Source organism: Chiloscyllium plagiosum, unplaced genomic scaffold, assembly GCF_037043375.1.
Source record: "Chiloscyllium plagiosum isolate Xiang-an unplaced genomic scaffold, Cpla_swu_hap1 HiC_scaffold_16, whole genome shotgun sequence".
In the NCBI taxonomy this organism is placed as follows: domain Eukaryota; kingdom Metazoa; phylum Chordata; class Chondrichthyes; order Orectolobiformes; family Hemiscylliidae; genus Chiloscyllium; species Chiloscyllium plagiosum.
Window position 1 is genome coordinate 16,390,360 of NW_028270154.1, and position 16,602 is coordinate 16,406,961.

The following is a 16,602-nucleotide window of genomic DNA, read 5'->3' on the forward strand; positions in this document are numbered from 1 at the left end:
AGGGGAGAAAGAACTTGGTGACAGATATGTAACAAGCAAAGCTAAAGAAAGGGAAGAAATGGGAGTGGGTTCTCCATAATTAACCTCTCCATGACAATGCTTCTACCAAGAGGGAGGCATGGTGGCTCAGTGATTAGCACTGCTACCTCACAACGTCAGGGACCTTGGTTCGATTCCGGCTTCAGGCGACTGGCTGTGTGGTGTTTTTGCATTCTCCCCTTATCTGCATGTGTTTCCTCCATGTGCTCTAGTTTCCTTCCACGGTTCAAAGATGTGCAGGTTAGTTGGATTGGCCATGCTAGATTGTGCAGAAGGGTACAGGATGGGTGCATTAGCCATGGGCAATGCAGTGTTACAAGGCTGGGTGAAATGCTCTTCAGTCAGTGTGGAGTCGATGGGCCATATGGCCTGTGCTCATACTGTGGAGGATCTTATGAAGCGGGCCCACTTGTCAACCAATCTGCACACTCCTCACATTTGGTTTAAATTTAATTTATCCTTTACTTTGGTTTTCCTTGAGACTTGTCCTGATGAATGTGAAAAAACATTGGGTTGTTTTTCAGCTAAACTCTGTATTTATGTGCTACAAAAGAACTGTTTGGATAAATGCTAGTAATGATACTGGAGATACCCCATGATCTTCTTTAAAACTGTAGCAAAGGCTATGTTTATGTCCTCTGAGGGTGCAGGCATTGTTTCATTTTAACAGCTCAGCAATTGATAGCAGAGCAACATTCCCTTATTACTAAGCTGAAATGTCAGCGTATATTGTTGGGATGAGGAATTAGGCTTGACTCATATTTTTAGTAAAGAAAAGGCTGAGGAACATATGAATGTGCTAATATATTCAGGATTTGTCATGTACACAGATAATTTGAAATAAGGCATATACTTGGAACAGATCTCTGTATGAAGCAGCTGAGGAAATCCTTGATTTTCAGCAAGACTTGAAAGAATATCACTGCAAGAGTTACCCGAGGTCAGGAAGTGTAGTGAAGACATTCAGAGGACTTCCAACCCAGCCAGTGTGCATGATTTGTTTAAGTCCTTAATAAATTATTTACATTTTATAGACCTCTAAGTGTCTCTGTTATATCTTTGTCTATGTATATACTGTTGTCTCCCAGAGATGGGTAATAACTGTTATGGGCCTCTGATGGGTCTTGTGCTGGAAAGTAAAGCTGATGTAGATTCAGTACATTTTTGGCAGTACAGACCCAATGAGCCAAAGAGCCTCTCCTGTCCTGTGTGATCCTATGGACTATTAAACAGTGACCAACAAATCCAATGAGGAACAAAGAAAAAACCAGAAGTGATTCGAATGTAATCATCTTGTGACTGCAAGAGAATGGCTTGAGGTGAATGACACTTTAAAGTAAGTTACAGAAGTTGAACGATGTTGTTGAATTAGATGACTAACAGCTTGTGTGGAAGTTAAATATCATTATATTTGCTGTAAAATGAGCTTCCCCAGAAAATGTAATTTGCCCACTGTGGATGTTTTCCAGAATCCTCAGGCAACACTTGGAATACTCATTGATAAACTATTGTTACTTTGGTGACTTACCTGCTATGGAAGCGATATTAACAATCACTCCTCCTTTCCCTCCAGTCTCTTTACTCATGTGCTGTATTCCCAGATAGGTTCCTTTAATTACACCGACCTGCAATACAAAAACCACAGGAATCACCAGAGAGGAAGCCCATTCAGTTAATGTGAAAATACAGAGATGTACAGACAGTTGCAAAATGCAGAGAGATATATGTGGTTAGAAAGCTACATTGAAATTCACCCAACGAGAATACATTCAAGCATTAGTGGAAAAATTCAGGTGCTAGGAGATTGATAAACAGTAAAACACTGTGGAAAGATGCAGAATAATTTGTGGAATGGGAAATCTGATGAACAGGATGGACAAACTATGGGTTTGACAACCTGGTTTCTGGAATAAACCGATTGATCCATGAATGAAGAGGATATTCAGTGGAATGAACAAGCTGGTTACTGTGATGTGAAGATTGGTCATTGGGTGGATCAGCAGGTTGGTAAAATGGAACAGGTCAATCAGTCATTTGGTTAGTGGGATGGATTTAGGGTCCAGATTCACATCAATGTGGTGAGTTTTGAGCAAGTCTGTTAATGAATAAATATAATGACTCGTAGTTTACTGGGTTTTCCAGTGCCACACGTTTTGACTCTGATTTCCCGCATCTGCAGTCCTCACTTTCTCCGAATTGATTATATTAAATGGGGTGTGGTCATAGCCCACTGATATTGACAGGAAATTGACTAGCAGGCAGCTGACCAGAGAGAAGGGATAAGGAGCACATTCTCTGATGTGCAATATGTGACTGGTGATGGTGGTTTTGATTGACCGGTCTCAATCTTCAACGCACTTAGCAATGAGTTGGTTTTTTATTCATTCCTGGGTGGAGTGGTCATTGCCCAGGTCAACTTTGATTGCCCATCCTCATTTCCTTTGAGAAAATGATAGAAGTAAGATTTTCTTTAATATTTATTCATTTGTGGAATATAGGCATCACTGGCTTAAGTTGATGTCAGAAGGACCTTCAACTTTCCTTCTTATTTATCATTTCTGTGGTATTTGTGTGCAGCTATATGCTGTGGTAGACCATTTTAGAGTCAACCACAATGTTGTGGGGGTAGAATCATACATAGGCAGACCGAGTAAGATCATCAGATTTCCCATCAGATTTCCTTCCCTGCAAGAGAAGTAGACAGGTTTTTATGACTGTCTGGTAGCTTCAAGATCTCCATTCATTGACCTTGCATTTGCCCAGTTATCTTGGTTGGATTTGAATGACTGGCATTAGGGCATTAAGCCTGGGCCATTAGATTACTAGAATCGAGAGTGTGGTGCTGGAAAGGCACAACAGGTCAGGCAGCATCCAAGGAGCAGGAGAATTGATGTTTTGGGCATATGCCCTTCATCAGGATTCCTGCATCTGCAGACCACACTTACTCCCATTGGATTACCACAATGCTGCCCTTCCCTCAAATGTTTTGAGCTTTGAAAAGAATGTGGGTAAATTGGGTAGATATGAAGCAATTCATCCATCTGGAGGGCAATTTAAAATGAGAGCAAAATCTTTTTGGAATAGAATTAAAAGCATTTCTTCATGTAAATATTGATTGAAATTTTATTCTTACTCGAAACAACTGTAGCTGATCAGGAAAGATTGAATCTATAAAGAGAAAGATAATTTGTTGCTAGGTAATGTTGTCTGATGATAAGAAGCAAAAACATTTCAGTGGAATTAATGTAGAGATTATGATCTAACAGAGTAGTGAAACAGCTGCGACATGCTGACTCGTCTCTTTAAAAACACAGAAACATTCCATTTTTAATTTGTTTGTGGGATGTGGGCATCACTGAACAGGCCATTACTTATTGCCCATTCCTAACTGTCCTTCAGAAAGTGATCGTCAGATGTCTTTTTGACCCACTGTGGTATATGTGCTGTGGGTACACTACAAAGTAGTGAGATAGGGAGTTCCAGGATTTTGGCTAAGCCACAGTGAAAGAACGCTGACATTTTGAGTCTGCATGGTGATTGCCTTGAAGGGAAACTTGTTGGTAATGGTGCTCCCATGCATCTGCTGTTCAGGGTAGGAGAGTTCATGGGTTTGAAAGGTGCTTTCAAAGAAGCTTTTTAGAAATTCTGCAGTGTATATTATAGATGGTACTCACTGCTGCGACCTAGCATTGATGTTGGAGTGAGTGAATATTTGTGGATGTGGTGCCAATTATGCTGGCCATTGAATCCTGGAGGGTGTCATGCTTCGTGAGTGATGTTTGAGCTGCACTCATTCAGACAAGTTGACAGTATTCCATAACACACTTGATGTGTGCTTTGGGGCTGGTGGTCACAATTTAGAGAGTTAAGAGGGAAGTGATCTGTGGCCGAATTCCCAGTGTTTGACTTAATCTTGAAGCCAAAGGAGTCTCTTTTACTTCTCATCAATGCTACAACCCAGGCTACTGATTATGCAGAATTCAGTGATGGCAATGCCATTACATGTGAAGAGGTAAGGGTAAGATTCTTTCAGGTTGAAGATGATCACAACCTTACACTTGCATGGTGTGAATATTACTTGCTACTTATCAGCCAAAGTCTGAATATTGTTCAAGCCTTGCTGTATATGGATATGTAATGTTCCTGTAAAAGAGACTGAAAGGGACTGAATTGCCTACTAATGTTTCTTAGGAGTTGTTTTAATGTCTCACATGAACGAGATCATTATTATGAAAAATAGATTTTTCAGGAAGGTGCCAGGAATTTGTAATGACTGAACCATAACTGTCAGTTAACAGACCATCATCCTCTCCCATCTTCATGGGCATTTCCTGTTTTGTTGACACAACAGATGCCTTCACAGAACCTGAGCTTCCATTTCAATATTTGTTCATGTTGTGTGAAATGTTATAAGAACGTAAAAACATCAAGAAGACATATGTCATCAGCCTAACAAATATGTTCTGCTGTTTAATAAGAACAGTTAACATTGAACATAGAAAAATACAGCACAGGCCCTTTGACCCATGATGGTGTGCCGAGGATTAATCCTAACGTAAAATAAAATAACCTAACCTACGCACCCCTCAATTCACTGCCGTCCATGTGCATGTCCAGCAGTCGCTTAAATGTCCCTAATGACTCTGCTTCTACCACCAACGCTGGCAACGCATTCCATGCATTCATAACTCTCTGCATAAAGAACCTATCTCTGATGTCCCCTCTATATCGTTCTCCTAATATCTTAAAACTTCTCGTGCCAGTCAATCCTGCATTGGCGAAAGGTCTCTGGTTATTGACTCTATCCATGCCTCTCATTATCTTGTATACCTCGATCAGGTTATCCCTCTTCCTCCTTCTCTCCAGAGAGAAAATTCCGAGCTTAGTCAGCCTCCCTTCATAAGACAACCCCTCTAGTCCAGGCAGCAAACTGGTAAATCTTCTTTGCACCCTCTCCAAAGCCTCTGTATCTTTCCTATAGTAGGGCGACCAGAACTGGACACAAAATTCCAAGTGTGGTCTCACCAGAGACTTGGAGAGATGTAGTAAAACCTTGCGGCTCTTAAACCCGATCCCCCTGTTAATGAAAGCCAAAACACCATCTGCTTTCTTAATACCCCTATCCACTTGGGTGGCAATTTTGAGGGATTTATGTACCTGTACACCCAGATCCCTCTGTTCCTCCACACTGCCAAGAAAAATCTTCTAAATCAATGGAAATACCAATACCTGCAAATTCCACTTCAAGCCACTCACTATCTTGACTTGGAAATATATCACTGTTCCTTCAGTGCCGCTGGATTCACATCCTTGAATTCCTGCTCTAATGGCTTTTTGGGTGGATCTAATCAACATTGACTGCAGCAGTTTAGGAAGGAGCTCACCACCACCTTATCAAATGTCCCCAGGCAACTACACCCACATCACTTGAGCAAGTTAAAAAATTGTCACGGTGTGAGGTCAATAAAATCAAGGGAAATTATTGCTGGTCACCAGCTCCCATCCTTCTGTCTTACATATCTATCTCCTCCAATCCATTCTCCCGACAAACTCAGATCACAGCACATCCATGATAAGAATCATTTGATCTGAAGAAAAGAAAGCATCTGACCATTCTGCTGGGACTTCCATGTCCATCATTAGTGAGTGGTGCTTAGAAACATGGTCTTTGACAAGAGTGTCACCATCATCGGCAAGAGCCTGTGCAGTGCCACCATCATTGTTTGAGCTGACCAGATTCAAAAGGACATAGATGTCAGATGGAGGTACCTCTGGTAGTGAGGGACCGAGGATATAACCTAATTATCCTCAGATGGATTTTCAGTTGCCAGTGTCGGACTGGGCTGGACAAAGTTAAAAATCACATAACACCAGGTTATTATCCAACAGCATTGACTTGAAAGCTATTAATTGCAAATAAACCTGTTGGACAATAACCTGGTGTTGTGTGATTTTTAATTTTATTCTCAGCCTCAGCAACCTACCAGAGGAGTACATACTGTTGCAATCTATTGCGTCAAGGAGTTTATCACAACCGTTCTTTGCTGAGTCCTACATTGATTTACAGAATGAAACCTTAAAAACATTCATCTCCAAATTCAACCACATCCCAATTTCAGTAAGTATCAATTAGTGTGCTCACATGAAACCCAATAGTAATAAACAATATACAATTGACACATACCAAGTTTATACTGAAGCAGTTCTCCCAGTTTTCCTCATCAAAATCCCTGCATTGTTACATACTCTGTCCAACCTCTGCAACTTTTCAAGAGTTTTGCTGAAAACATCTGGAAAAGACAGTGAATAGAGTCGGTTATCAAAGTTTGCAATGTCTACGACCAAGCATGCCAACACTAAACACATTCCTCAGAATGACTCATTCAGTTACTGAGTCATAGAGGGATGCAGCAGACAAACAGGCCCTCAGTCCATCATATCTATACTGACCAACAAATACCAAACTATGCGAATACCATTACTTCACTTGGTCCATAACCTACTTTGCTCTGGCACGTTAAGTGCTCAATCAGATCCTTCTTAAATATTGCAAGAGCACCTGACTCCATCGCCCTCTCAGCCAGTGCATTCCATATTCCCACCACCCTCTGAATGGAAATTTTATTCCTCAGGTCTTCAAGAAAACACTTACTTTAAACTTTCGTCCTTTGGTGTTAGATATATCTGCCACGTGAAAGAGAATTTCACAATCTGCCTGTCTTTGCTTCCATAGTTTTGTGTACCTGAATCAGATCACTCCTCATCCTTCTCTGCTGCAGGGAAAATAACCCCATTCTATCCAATCTCTCCTGAAAATGAGACTTTTTGTCCGAGTTGTCAGATGTTTTATTATCGAGAATGATCTTGATATGCAAACAATTGATTAATTTTCCTGATCTTTTCCCCAGGAAATGTGGTTGATCAAGGCCTAGCCACAACTTTTCACCAAATGCTCTTGATGTACAACCAGAATTTTTGGAGATTCTCAGAGAAGCCCTTCTCTTGGTGGTGTGTGAAATGCGAGGAATGCTCCCAGCATGCTTTCTGTTTCCCACAATCAACAACAACCAAGATCCTGAAAAAAAGATTTGCAAAAATCACTTCCCCTCCTCTGTATATACATCTGCAAGATGGTAATGGTGTGCGACATCAAACCATTGAGGGACATCCCTGCTTCCCTGCAAGAGGCAACAGGCCTTATTCTTTTGGACAGAACTGAACAAACTCTGAAAGCCATTATCAGAAGAACTGAGATGCTAAACTAGAATATGGTCTCACTGCTGGGGCATTAAACCAGGACCATCAAAACCATGACCAAGAAGGGACCACAAGGGTCGAAACAAGAGACACTTGGACTGAGATTCTCCACCAGGAACGCTGAGACTCTGAAACCAAGGAACACGAAAAAGCTGAGCAGTATCATTTGGTGCCTGAGCACAGACTGAGTATTGAATTCTGGAATCTGTGCTCCCAATGAAGCATCACATTTCTGTACTGAATATACTTAATCATATTGCAGTGTATAAACTTACTAATGCCAACAATGTAACTCCCATTCACACTCACCCCAGCTGATTTTTACACCCACAGGTTGCAGCAAAGTATCTGTTTAGAAACCAGTCAGTCAGATTGAGCAAGTCTGTTGCACGTTGTTAAAATTAGTGTTTGAATTGGTACCTTTCAGCTGATTCTCAGATGTTACATCACATGGAAGGAACAAAATATTCTCAGCTCCATAGATCTTTCCAAAGGCAGCTTTGGTAGCCTCCCCTGTAGGTACATTGATATCCAACAGACTCACCTAAAGGAGCTAAAACATGGTTCAATCCCAAAGGATCCTAAAATAAACGTACAGGTTGGTCAATGTGTCTGAATGGAGCTTGGGTCAGTCAATGGCCCATTTCAAACCTTAATTCCAACTCCGACCAGACAAATGAAATCTACATCTAACTTCTTCTAATGGAGAATCCTTCAGCAATGATTTGTTGCAGCGTTCTTGGAGGACATTATGCAGAGATCTCCTTTCTCGGGCATGAGCTGCTGGATTAAAATGAGTAAAGGGTTCAGTTGACCCATAGCTTTTTCCAAAAGCAACAGTAGATGAAGAAGGTGTATAGTTGTAGCATCATTGTCTTATTAAATGAGGGGCACAGTTTAATGTTTAGTGGAGGTGGGTTCAAATTGCATCAAGTTTGTTGGTGGTGTTTTAAAATTGAGCGGTGATCTGTTGGAGGTATAAAAGATTTAGGCGCATGTACCGGGTGGATATCAAGCAGCTAATCTCCCAAGGTAGAAGGGTCAATAATAAGGGGGAATACTTTTAAAGTGAAAGGTAGAAGGTTTAGAGGGGATCCAGGCTGCACTGTCTGAGAAAGTAGTTGAGATGAGAAACCTCACAACCCTTAACAAGTCCTTGAATGAACTCTTGAAATGATATAACATTGAATATTATGGGCCAAGTGCTGGAAAGTGTGATGACTGCACATTCAGAGTAACTTTTATCAGGGGAGACTTGATAGGTCTAATGGCCTCTTCTGTACTGTGTGAATCTATGATTCTGTCATAGGAAAAGCAAGTGGGTAATGTACAAGTGGTTGTGGGGAAGAATGGGTGAAACGTAGATTAAGAGGTAGGATGTCAGCAAGGTAGATAGGCCAGGAGTTGTCAGGCGTGGGCATCAGAAGCCAAGTAAGGTGATAGTGCTGAATCAGGTTTGGGTGCAAGGTGGAGTGTTGGGTCAGAAATGAAGAATCTCAATGGGAAGGAATGAGTTGGGAAGTGGGATGGGGAAAGGTCATTGCAACGTGTCTGGTTAGGTAGAGGATTTGTCAGTCAATGTGCTAGAGGTTTAGTTGACTATTGGGGGCCACACAAGTTACGTTGGGAGTGGTGCTGCCATTCTAGCAGTTGGATGAAAAGGGGATGGTTGGTTGGGTGGTTAATGTGAATGATTGCAGTTCAGTTGTATTGTTCTCCTGGAGTTTTAAGACTTTGCTGTTTAACATTTCCTGGGTAACTATCCCAACATGTCATGTGACACAACTGAACTCTGCAGCATGAAATCAGAGCCTTTTGTGGAGATGTGGGTATTGCTAACTGGGCCAGCAATTAATGCCTGGTCCTATTTGCTCTTGAGAAGGTGATGGAGAGCAGCTTTCTTGAACCGCTACTATGCACCTTCTGTGGTTTAACCCACAATGCCATTAAGGAGAGAATTGCAGGGTTTTGATCCAAACATAGTGAAGAAAGGCCATATAACTTCCCAGTCAGCATGTGAGTGACTTGGAGGGCTTCTTTCAAGTGTGGTGCTGCTGTGTATCTGCTACCTTTATCCTTCGAGATGGAAGTGGTCACAGGTTTGGAAGGTGCTGTTCAAGGATCTTTGATGAACTTCTGCAGTGCATCCTATTTGTAGCACATGCAGCTGCTTCTGAGCATTGGTGGTGGTAGGTGTCGATGCTTGGGAATGTGGTGCCAATCAAGTGGGCTGCTTTGTCCTGGATGGTGTCAAATTTCTTGAGTGTTGTTGGAGCTGCACCCATCCAGTCAAGGTAGAAGTACCCCATCACACTCTTGATTTGTGCCTTGTGGACAGGCTTTGGGGATTCAGGCAGTGAGTTACTCACCACAGTATTTGTAACTTCTGATCTGCTCTTGTTGGCATTGTGTTTATGTAGCAGGTCCAGTTGACTTTCTGGTCAATGTCAATCTCAAAGATAGTGGGGATTCAGTGATGGTGACACCACAGAAAGTCAAGGGACGGTAGTTAGATTGTTTCTTATCAGTGATGGTCATAACTTAGCATTTGTGTGGCACAAATGTTACTTGTCACTTGTCAATCCAAGCCTGGATATTATCCAGCTCTTATTGCATTTGCAGATGGACTGCTTTAGTATTGAGGAGTCATGAATAGCACTGAACATTGCGCAATCATGAATTAATGGTTTTAATGTCACATGTATTTTCTGGTAAGAAAGACATTAAAATACAGTGAAAAGCTTTTCCACTATCACCATGATCCTGCACTATTTTATAAAGTTTTAGGAATAAGTAAAATAGAAAGCCAAATGTCAAAGAGAGTCCATCAGTCCTGAACCAGCTTATCTTCAGAGAACATCCCCATTTCTGACCTCATGAAACAGCTGAAGGTGGTTGGTCTGGAACATCTCCACGTTCAATAAGGTTCTTCTTGTGGTGCATTGATTGTATTTCTACTCCTGAACCGAGAAACCCAAGTTAAAGTCCCAGCTGCTGTAGAGGTGTGTAATAACATGTGTGAACAGTTCAAATGGGAAAACTGTGCAAAATATTCAATCATGTATTCTGTATGATTGTTTGTTGACATTAAATCTATGATGTTTCGGGGCTGGTGTTGAATTGGTGTGGACAAAGTCAGTAGTCACACAATACCAGGTTAGTTCACCTGATGAAGGAGCACTGCTTTGAAAGTTTGTGATTTGAAATAAACCTTTTGGACTATAACCTGATGTTGTGTGATATCTGATTAAATGTATGAGCTAGTATTATTTCTTCTGCTGTTGCTTTTCATGCAGTTATTTATTCTTAATACAACAAAGTAATGTTATGTAGAGAGGAAGAAAACTATGTCAATTGTGTGATGACACTGAGTGACTGCAACTTGCAGCAAACCAACCAAGTTTTCAATAAGAAAGAACCGAGAAAAAAACACACCTCTCGACGTGATCATATGATCACCAGCTTGGGACAATTTATCAAAGTTCCAGAACGTTATATCATAGTTGAATTATTAATTTTGTGAAAACTTATATTAAATGTGTATATATTTACTGAACTGACAACATGTGCCTCTGCACAATTATCTGTTTGGGATTGGTTTTCTTTGGAAAATGGGAAATGCGTCATGTCTTGCAGCAGATATGGAATGTTATGGAATGGCACGGTGGCTCAGTAGTTAGCCCTGCTGCCTCACCGTGCCAGGAACCCAGGTTTGATTTCAGCCTTGGGTGACTCTCTGTGTGGAGTTTGCACATTCTTTGGATGTTTGCATGGGTTACCGCTGAATGGTTTCCTTCCACAATCCAAAGACGTACAGTTTAGATGAATTGGCCATACTAGATTGCCCTTGGTGCTCTGGGAGGTGTGGGTTAGGTGCATGGGTTATTGTGGGTTACTCTTTGGAGGGTCAGTGTGGACTTGCTGCCTGAAGGGTCTGTTTCAGCATTGTCGGGATTCTATGATACTATTCTATGTACCTTTAAAGGACATGCTCATGATGTCAGCACTGTGTCTGAATGTGGCCTGTTGATATAAAGATCTCAGGGTACATCTTGCAGAGCTCTGTCCTCTTACAGCATAACAAGCTGAGAGAAACATGAGATCATAATACATCTGATGGATTTTGCTTAGGCCCGGTCATACAAATCATTCACTGAAACTTCCAACCTTTCTGGGATCCCAAATAGCTTCTGACCACTACAGCTAAAAATAATGAGACAGCCTCGTGTATGAGAACTGGCCACTCCCATTCAAGCTGCTTCCATTGTTCCAACTTTACAAAAAAGAACGAAAAGGCCTCCTAAGTTGTTTACTTAAGCTCTCGACAGTAGCCAATTTTGCACTTCAGCCTTTACAACCTCTTTTCAAAAATTCCCAGGACAAAATAACCTTCTTAAAGAGACAGCATCATCACATGGGGATGGCACATTGCGGCTGCACAGGACATTGGCTCTGCCACATTTGGAATTCTGTGTTCAATTCTGATCTCCCTGCTCAAGGGAAGATGCTGTTAAACTTGAAAATATGCAGAAAAGATTTACAAGGAAGTTGCCAGGATTGGAAGGTTTGAGCTTGAGGGAGAGGCTGGGTAGGCTGGGGCTGTTTCTCCCTGGAGCATGGGAAGCTGAGGGTCGACCTAATAGAGGTTTATAAAATCATGGGGGATATGGATAGGGTGAATAGTCAAGGTCTTTTTGCTTGGGTGCAGGAGTCCAAAACTAGAGGATAGAGGATAGAGTGATAGGGCCAAGATTTAAAAAGGACCTAAGGTGCAACTTTTTTATATAGAGGGTGGGTGCATGTATGGGACGAGCTGCTGAAGGTGGTGATAGAAGCAAGCACAATTACATCATTTAAAAGACATTTGGACAGCTTATGCAAGTAGGAAAGGTTTAGAAGGATATGGGCTAAATACTGCAAATGGGACAAGGTCAACTTAGAGGTCTGGTTGACACGGAGGGATTGGACTAAAGGGTCAGTTTCTGTGTTGTATAAGTCTATGACTTTGCAATGTTCGTTTTTGCTGACAGAATGTAGGTATTCTGCAAAGTAGTTACCCAGTCTGCGCTTTGCTTTCCCAGTGTAGAGGAGACCACATTGTGAGCAGTGAATACAGTAGACTAGATGGAGTGAGGTGCAGGTATTGAATAGTGGAGTAGGCTAAAGAGACTGAATGGACCTCTCCTGCTCCTAGTTCTGTGAAGACTCTTGCACGGTCTCGAGGGTGTGGAAATTTGCCTTAAGGATGAACTTCTTGCCACCTTTCAGCAGAATCTGATCCTGCTGGTGTGGATTAAGAACAACTTACCAGTGACAACTAATAAATATTATATGTTAAAATTTGGTCAACAGTTCTTTTAAATCTGTCAAACAAATGTTTCAGTACTTTAACAGTTATTTACAGGAAAATAAACTTTATTAAACTGATTTTTTATAACTGTGGAGCCTTTCAGAGGCATCTTGACTTCAGCCACCAGAAACTGTTGCGTTCTCTAGTCATGCAGCACTGGATACTTGTGGTTGTTGTGGTTAACACATTTTGGTTTCATATTCCTGTGTTAATCTATATATAGACTGTTTGCTTTCTGACGTACAAAGTTAAAAATCACACAATACCAGGTTATTGTCCAACAGGTTTAATTGGAAACACACTAGCTTTCGGAGCAACGCTCCTTCATCAGGTGATAGTGGAGGGCTTAATCCTAACACAGAATTTGTAGCACACAGACACCCACACACACTCTTACAGACACAAAACTCCCACACTCACACATGCACCCCCTCACAGACTTAAGACACTCTGCACTCACTACACATGCACACATACACCTTCTCACACTCACAACCCCCAACCCAGACAGACAGACACACACAGACAGACAAAAGCTCACATGCACCCATATATCTTGTGAGGTGAATTTGTACTTGCAGGGTTACATTGTACTTTGCTCAAAAACTGCATGCATTCATATAGAACTCTGAGCTCAAAAACTGCATGAATTTATGTAAAACTCTGTTATCTCACTTTTTAGATTAGAATCAATCTAAACATCAGGTCATAGACAGAGAACACAGGGGGCTAACACCTTCAACATGTTGTCTAGCTATCACCATTGTTAACAGCTAACCCGAGAATGCAACTTTTTAAAAAAAAGGTTTTGTGATTTACACATGAAAGAAGTGAAACTATCACTGTATTCCAACAGATGAAAGGCTTAACAGACAATCAATTCTTCAATGTATAATTTCAATTACATCACACTGTAAATTTTTGCTATAAATTCTGTGTTAGGATTGAGCCCTCCACAATCACCTGATGAAGGAGTGTTGCTCCGAAAGCTGGTGTGCTTCCAATTAAACCTGTTGGACTATAACCTGGTGTTGTGTGATTTTTAACTTTGTACACTCCAGTCCAACACCGGCATCTCCAAATCATGCTTTCTGACGTGGCTGTTTGATCGAGTTAATGTTGGTAATTTTACTATCATTTTCTTATCAAATGGTCTCCAAGTTCTGAAAGCCATTGTGTTCTTGATGCTCTGGCTGCTGTTTCTGGGCTAGTTTGACTCTCTAAAGCTTGATTGTAGATGGAGGCTGTTCAGCCCGTCGAGTCCATGATGGTAAATCAGGCAGCAAATGATGGCCACTTTAAACCCTTGCAGTCTCCTCATCTCAGGGGGTAAGGATTACTTCTGATTCCTCACCAATTGCATCAGTTGATGGTGCCTATAGGGTGGTGTCACACCTCCAACACAAGGACTGCACCGGTTCCAGTAGGCAGGCCAGTACCACACCTGTAAGTTCCCCTCCAAGCCACTCACCACCATTTCCTTCATAAACAATTGTTTAAAATAAAGGTCAGGGTGGTGAGTGGCTTGGAGGGGAACTTGCAGGTGGTGGTATTCCTATGGATGTACTGCCTGTGTGCTTCTGGATGGTAGAGGTCATGGATTTGGAAGGTGCTGTATCCCTTGAAGCGGGAGTTCCAAGATTTTGACCCAGCGACACTGAGGGAAACTAGGTACTGTGTACCAAAATGGCACCGTAAGTAGCGACTTGTAAACTTTTTTACTGTACTTATTTGAATTCAAATTATAAAGCTAATTCTAATTAATTCAGTTGGTGTGACTTCAGGGGTATATGAATATGAAGGGTTTAGAGGGATATAGGCGGCTGGCAAATGGGGCTAAATTGGGTTGGGATATCTGGTCAGCATGGACAAGTTGGACCGAAGGGTCTGTTTCCCTGCTGTACATCTCTATGACTCTAAGCTTCCACGGGATGTGGGTGTCACTGGCTGGTCTAGCATTCTTTGCCCATCCCTAATCGCCCAGAGGGCAGTTGGGGGTCAACTGCATTGCTGCGGGTCTGGAGTCACATGTGGGCCACACTGGGTAAAGTTGGCAGCTTTCTTCCCTAAAGGGTATCAGTGAGCCAGATGGGTTTTTTTTCTGATAATCGTCGATGGATTCATGGTTCATCATTGGACTCTTAATTCCAGATTTTTGTTGGATTCAAATTCCACCATCTGCCATGGTGGGATTCAGAGCCGGGTGCCAGAAAGTTACTTAGGTCTCATGGTTCACAGTCTAGCAATAATACCATTAGGCCATCACCTCTCCTAGCTATAGGGTGCCCTGTGATGTTTTTGCACCCACCTGAGAGGGTAGCAGGTTTAATATGCCGGCAGCCCAAAAAAAAAGAAAAATGGAACTGGGCGGCACGGTGGCTCAGTGGTTAGCACTGCTGCCTCACAGCACCAGGGACCAGGGTTCAAATCTTGGCTCGGGCAACTGTCTGTGTGGAGTTTGCACATACTCCCTATGTCTGCGTGGGTTTCCTCCGGGTGCTGCGGTTTCCTCCCACAATCCAAAAATGTGCAGGTCAGGTGAATTGTTCATTCGAAATTGCCCGTAGTGTTGGGTGTATGGGAACAGTTCTGGGTGGGCTGCTGTTTGGTGAGTCGGTATGGACTTGTTGGGCTGAAGGTAATGAAAATGGGCAGCACGGTGGCACAGTGGTTAGCACTGTTGCCTCACAGCGCCAGAGACTCGGGTTCAATTCCCGCCTCAGGTGACTCTCTGTATGGAGTATGCACATTCTCCCCGTGTCTGCGTGGGTTTCTTCCGGGTACTCCAGTTTCCTCCCACAATCCAAAAATGTGCAGGTTAGGTGAACTGGCCACACTAAGTTGCCCATAGTGTTAGGTGAAGGGGTAAATATAGGGAAATGGGTCTGGGTGGGTTGCGCTTCGGCGGATCGGTGTGGACTTGTTGGGCTGAAGGGCCTGGTTCCACACTGTAATCTAAGCTAATCTAATCATTTCAGGTAAAGCACTGCTTCACCTGGAACTTATTTCTGAAATGTTAGATAGTGAGGAGAGGGGAGGTGGATGGGCAGGTGTTACACCTTCTGCCATTGTATACTTACCGTAAGTAACTCCTGTAAATTGATGGAATATAGTTTACCCTGCAGATCGGTTTCAGTTTAAAACTCTTATTATTCAACCTTGCTTTTATGCACCACTTGCTCCAGATCAGTCATCAGGTTAACACAAATGGCTGCATTTCTGAAGACACTGCCTGGGCAATGGTTGCCTTTCTTTACACGGGGAAATTGACAGGAACTGATTCTAGCAGAATTGTTACCTTAGCGCCGTTCTTCAGGAGGATTTCAGCAATTGCTTTCCCAATGGTTGGGCAGCGCCAGTCACCAGCGCAACTTTCCCCTGGAGTTCCATTGTAGCACTGACGGCAGACTTTAGCCTTTTGCCTCCAGACCTGATGAAGTGTTTGCCGCTAACTTGTCATGAGTAAATGTTTGCATAAGCTGCTGGCATCCATATATAATCAGAGAGAGACAGAAAGATTGCCGCCCATCCTCCTAATGTGATCAGTTTTCTCCCCATTTCTTCTTGTTTTTGCACCAAACTGATATTCTGTCACCCTCCCACTTCCCCCCACCCTCACATTTCTAATTCATGGCCAGTTTCCACACGATGGGTTGGAATAGTTCCTCACCATTTAAACTAAGGAGCGTTTGATTGGGTAAGGGGCCGTAATATCTGAGTTCACTCGGTCTATACCCCCGCCCAGTACCCAAGCAGGGAACTGTCACAACAATATCCATCCCCTTCACTTTGAAAAAGTAAGGAAAATGGATTTGGGAGAAGGATTGTGGGGTTTTGGGAGGGCATGGTCCGGGTGAACATCTGTATCAAAGTTTGGAAGGAGATTTGTAGCTCGGGTGCTCGTTGTTGTGGTTCTGTTGCCGAGCTGGGAATTTGTGTTCCAGACGTTTCGTCCC

At 42.4% G+C, this 16,602-nt stretch overlaps 1 pseudogene across 1 annotated transcript; it reads right to left on the reverse strand.

Moving 5' to 3' along the window:
• Nucleotides 1-1,550: 1,550 nt before the first annotated feature.
• Nucleotides 1,551-16,036, reverse strand: LOC122556987 (15-hydroxyprostaglandin dehydrogenase [NAD(+)]-like; annotated as a pseudogene). The gene is made up of 4 exons (XR_015759845.1): nt 15,945-16,036; nt 7,717-7,840; nt 6,224-6,329; nt 1,551-1,664 (listed from the first exon to the last, which is right to left on the reverse strand). The product of XR_015759845.1 is annotated as a 15-hydroxyprostaglandin dehydrogenase [NAD(+)]-like (transcript).
• Nucleotides 16,037-16,602: the final 566 nt, after the last annotated feature.